This window comes from Ambystoma mexicanum, chromosome 3q (genome assembly GCF_040938575.1).
Source record: "Ambystoma mexicanum isolate Mex_15411 chromosome 3q, UKY_AmexF1_1, whole genome shotgun sequence".
Lineage (NCBI taxonomy): Eukaryota > Metazoa > Chordata > Amphibia > Caudata > Ambystomatidae > Ambystoma > Ambystoma mexicanum.
Window position 1 is genome coordinate 856,337,211 of NC_090926.1, and position 5,646 is coordinate 856,342,856.

Consider the following 5,646-nt stretch of genomic DNA (forward strand, 5'->3'; position numbering starts at 1 on the left):
CAACATGCCTATCAAACACCCAGAAGACGATAGAGCTACTCTTCAGTCTGAGATTCTCAATCAACGAGAAAGTCTAGCCTAGACCCCAGCCAAGTCAAACAATTTTTGGGGGATCTTATTCGGACAGAAGACAGCCTCGCCTTCCCCTCCGAGAGGGTTCAAAACCTGCTGTTCCAGATCCCTCATGTAGCGAATCATGAGGTGACTGTACGCAAAGCCATGTGACTGTTAGGGTGGATGGCCTCCTGCATTTACTTAGTCCCACACGCACGTTTGCGCATATGCCCCATGCAAGAGTGAATCAACAGCCATTGGTGTCAGGCCAGCGGACAATGGGACGATCTAGTAGTTGTCTCCGCAGCCCTCGTTCTCTCTGCAGTGGTGGTCGAGGGTAAAACTCTTAAAGGGAAAAACCTTCACCACCCCCACAGTAGAAGCCAATCCCACCACGGATGCATCTCTCATGGGGTGAGTGGCTCAACTCCTTCAGCACAGCGTTTGATCCCCAGCCGTAGCATCGAACCAGATAAACTTGTTGGAATTGTTAGCAATGTTGAAAGCTCTGAAGGCTTTTCAAACACAACTACAGGGGAAGACGGTACTAATCCTGACGGACAGCACCACAGCCATGTATTACCTGAACAAACAGGGGGGCATGCACTCTGCAGGGCTATCCAAACTGCCCCAGAACATATGGAAGTGGGCTCTCAAACACAAGATGTTCCTCCTGTCTCAACACGTTCCAGGGGAACTCGATCTTCTGGCAGACGTGCTCAGCAGATACTTCCCACTACCCACAGAGTAAGAATGGAGATTACACAAAGACCTAGTCTCCAACTTCTTCGCAGAATGGGGCTTCCCAGAGATAAACTTGTTCGCAACTCTGGAGAACGACAATGCCCAGACTATGCCTCCAGGTACCCCCAGAACCACTCTCTGGATAACATGGTCAGGGAAATGTGTCTACTCTTGACGCCCCCCCACCCCCCTGCACACGATGCACCAGGAACCAGTCACAATGATATTGGTCGCCCCAATGTGGGCCCCAATGTAGGCCTGCCAACCCTGGTTCTCCCATCTGATGGCAATATAAATCTGATGCCAATGTCAATCTCTCCTCCGATGAAGCTCCCTTGCCCATACAACATACTATCACAAGACATGGGAGAGACTCGCCATCCATGCCGCCAACTCTCCACTTAGTGGACTGGTTCCTGAAGTCATAGAGTTCGGGCACCTCCAACTTCCTCAGAGATGCATGGACATACTTAAAGAAGCAAGAAAGCCTAACACCAGACATTGCTACTACAATAAATGGAAACGATTTGCTATCTGGTGCAATTCCAAGAGCATTAATCTCATAGACTGCTCTCCAACACATATTGTCTTATACCCGACTCATCTACTTGACTCAGGTCTGTTTTTTAATTCCTTGAAAGTACATACTGCACTTTCAGTTTATACTTATACTACGTCCTAGAAAAAGGTGTTGTGGTGGAAGATCCCAGTGATCAAAGCTTTTATGGAAAGGGTTAAAAGACTTCATCCCCCGATTTCAAACCCAGCTCCCGGATGGGACCTAAATGTGGTATTAACTAGACTAATGGGATCTCCCTTTGAACCTATGCATAAGGCTAGCCTTAAAGCACTCACAAGACTGCCTTTACAGTGGCAGTCACTTCAATAAGAATAGTTAGTGAACTACAGGCCCTTTTTAGTTCAAGACTCATTTGTCACAATTCACAAAGACCAGGTGGTTCTGCGCACTCACCCATGGTTTGCTCCCAAAATCATTTCAAAGTTCCATGTTAACTAATCAATAGAACTACCCACATTCTTCCAGAACCCCACTAACGTGGCAGAAAGAAGCCTACAGACACTTGATGTGCACAGGGCAGTCATATATTATCTGGAAAAGGCTAGACCGCTAAGAAAACGAACCCGTTTTTTGTCTCAGTGGTGGCTGGTAGAGAAGGGGACCCTGTCTCTAAATCAGGCTTCTCAAAGTGGATTGTAAATTGCTTCACACTCTGCTACACCCTTGCCAAGAGAGATCTGCCCTTCAAGCACACTCTACTCGAGGCACTGGGGCTTCCATAGCATTCATTGCAAATGTTTCTCTCGAGTCCATTTGAAAGTGGCAACCTGGAGTTCTGTACACACCTTTACAAAACACTACTGCCGAGATACTCACTCAAGGTCTGATTCTCAGGTGGGACAAGCGGTGCTAAGACATCTATTTACTACTGTTGCTTCTCACATGCCTTACTGTTTTTTGCGAGACGAGACTTGATCTGAAGACAACATAAGAGAATCTAAAGAGAAGCCCACTGGCTCAACAGGCGTTTCCTTCTGATGCCCAATTAGAAAAGGGCACGCCTCGCGCGACGCCATAGTTAAAATCAGCTGTGGCGTTATTTCTGTCTCCGTTCAGCCGCCGAGCAGTTGCGAGTACTACGTGAGACAGAAGGACACAAAAAAAGGGTAAGTTAATCAATGCAATCTGGCAAAGAGTGAGGTTTGCCTCGATTAGCCGAGACTAATATAGAACTTTATTTCACTTTGTGCTCCTATAATGTAGGCTGACGGTGGTTGGCGGGGTAACTACAACTTGACGCCATAGCTAGGCAGCAGCAATTCAACCCTTACATACGATTACAGCGTAGAAATCTGCGGGAGTCGATTAAGGTGGATGCCCTCTATCTGACATAGAAAGGTTTCTCTCTTATGCGGCACCCGTGCAGATGCAGGTAAATGGCGAGAGCCCAACCATACATTCAGCACGCATGTAGAGCTTTGACAGTAGTCCCTTTTTACTCAAGCCACTCAATGAAACGAATACAGATAACTAACTAGTGTGCTTCATTCCACCTATATCTCACATAGGTTGGAGTATACTGAAATCAAGCCTCATACATGTGTCATGATGGTCACGCCTTTCAGCTGTGATCTGTAATTGGGAAAGCCGGATTGCCAAGACTGATTTATAATTGGGATAGATGGTTTTTCAGCACTCGCGTATGTAATCCTATTTGGGAATACGCACACGATGCATGTGCTGCAGCACATTTGCTGAACTTGCAAGAGGCTCATGTAGACTGCTAAAGTTTTGTTTTTACTGTTCCATCCCCCACAGTGTTCCTCGAATTCGAGCAGCAAGCACTCAAGATGTGCTCATTTGTATTGAAGCGTCCACAAACTGGGGACATTGGTGAAAGCGATATTTAAGATTGGATATCCATTTGGCTAAGATTAGTAAGCCATGATCCACACTTTTTCAGTTTAACTGAGAGGGGTTCGAATGGCATGAGATCGTACATGTTACAAGGTCTGGCAGCCTGTTAGGTCTTTCTTAGTTATGTAAAAATACCTTTTAACTCTACCATGGAGCATGTTGAATGATTAACTTTACCTTGTGGTTTCAGAGGACTGTGGGTGACCTATAGTTAATGGTGTAATTGAAAGACACTGTCACATATCACTTGGAGATGTGACGTTAATTGTAATCCTTTCATGGCATATGGTAACTTGACACCAATGTCTATTCTGTTACAGGGGAATGTCCGTTACGTTGGCCAGGATGAGATGACAATTGAGTAAAATTAAGCACTAGTCCAGCAGAATCTGTTCTTCATTGGAAAATCAACTCAAAGCCAAAAAATAGGTTCAGCTGTTGTTTTTAGAATACAATAGTGCATTGTGTTTAGACAGGCAGCCCCTGAAGAATTTCCTGCATTGATTGAGTTACTAATGCTTAGGAAAGAAACCTGTTGGGATATGGTATATTGAATTAATTGGTATGTGATGAGTATGAATGGAGTACTTGATGTGTGTTTTACTGTATTCATCTTTTACACAGCACCAGACACTATTAAGAGTAGTGGAAGTTCTCAACTTGTATGCTTCCCTTGCACAAACTGTTTGCTTTTCTTGCACTGTGTGAACCTTAAATATATTAAATTGTGGTCATCTAAATGGACCAATTTTGTCCTGCTTTTTTATCTGTAATCTGTTATTAATAAAAAATTGTATGAAATTATTTTTGCATTCAGTGTTGGTAGGTTGTTTTTTTGGTTTTCTAATTGTGGCGTCAGCCTGGCTGGCAAACAACCTGCCCTATAGCCACGAGAGTGCGGTAGACCGACTACTGGGATAGCGGCACCGGCGCCCACCAACATTTGTGGGACCCTGTGGCTGCAGTAGCAGGACCCATCTGTGGAGTCGGGCTGGCCTGTGAGCCCCAGCCGGGGGGCCGAAGGGGCCTGCGGGAACCAAGAGATGGTGAGAGCGGGCAGCTGCAAGCCCCCTGTAACGGACACCAGACCTGTGCAGGTTCTGGATTTGAGCCCCGCACCTGAAGACGCCCGGGAGCCCCCAGCGGACACAGGAGCATTGCGGTGCCGGCGGCACCTAATGTGAGCTTGGTGCACCAGATACTTGTGCAGCAGTCCTGGAGATCGGCATCCGCGGCCTGGGGGCTGCCCGGGCGCCGCACACCAAGTACAAACAAGGGAGAGGCTGGCAAGAGGAGCCGCGGCCCGGGCTGGCGTCGGAGAGGTGCCCCCATGGAAGACTGGGTGGATACCACTATAAAACTACAATGAGTGTAACTGACGTTAACAGTGGAACAAAGTAGCGGGAAGCTACGTATGTAACACAGCTGCAGAACAAGTGGCTGGCTGACACAAGCTGCACAGCTACCAATTGGCGAACCCCTCTTGGTGAGTGCATGTACGCCCCGGGATACTGGTGGAGAGCTTGAAACCATGTCCAAACACCTACAATTGGAGAGATAGCGGGAGAGGAGGGCCAGGTCTAGAATACTCAGGAAGGTGTGAATGAGAGATTCCTCAGATTTTACAAACACTTATCCGAAGACACTGGGGGGAGCTGGGGCAGGAGATCCGGAAAACTCTGGAAGGTATGGAACTCCCCCAAGTGAGCGAGGAGGAAAGGGAGGAGTTAGACACCCCCATTACAATAGAGGAACTAGAAGCAGCAGTAACTCGACTGCCCACGAGCAAAGCCCCTGAGGCAGACGGTCTTCCCAGTGAATTCTATAAAACATCTAGACAAGAGGTACCCCCCCGCTGCTAGCAATGCTGAACGAGGCCGTCCATAAAGGAACACTGCCGGAATCTTTAAGGGAAGCAGTCATTATACCACTCCTCAAGCCCGACAAGCCGAGCACAGATTGTAGTTCATATAGACCGCTGTCCATGATGAATCAGGACAGTAAAATTCTCACATCGGTGCTGGCGAATAGATTGAAAAGGGTATTTAATAAACTTGTACACCCGGATCAAACGGAATACGTCCCAGGAAGAAGCATATCTGATAACCACAGAAGGCTTCATCATATTATAGCGAGAGTAGAGGGAGACCCAAGTGAAATGGCAGTAGTTTCGCTAGACGCAGTGAAAGCCTTCGACTCTGTGAAATGGCCCTGGATGATGGCGGCCCTGGAAAAATATGGAATGGGACCGGGGTACCTGCACTGGGTGAAAATAGTATATAGCGCCCCAATGGCCAGGGTCAAGACAGGAGTGGTCATATTGGATAAGTGGCAATTTAGCAGGGGCGCACAAGACGAGGCTGCCCGTGGTCCCCGATGTTGTACATCCTAGCACTAGAGCCGCTAGCGAT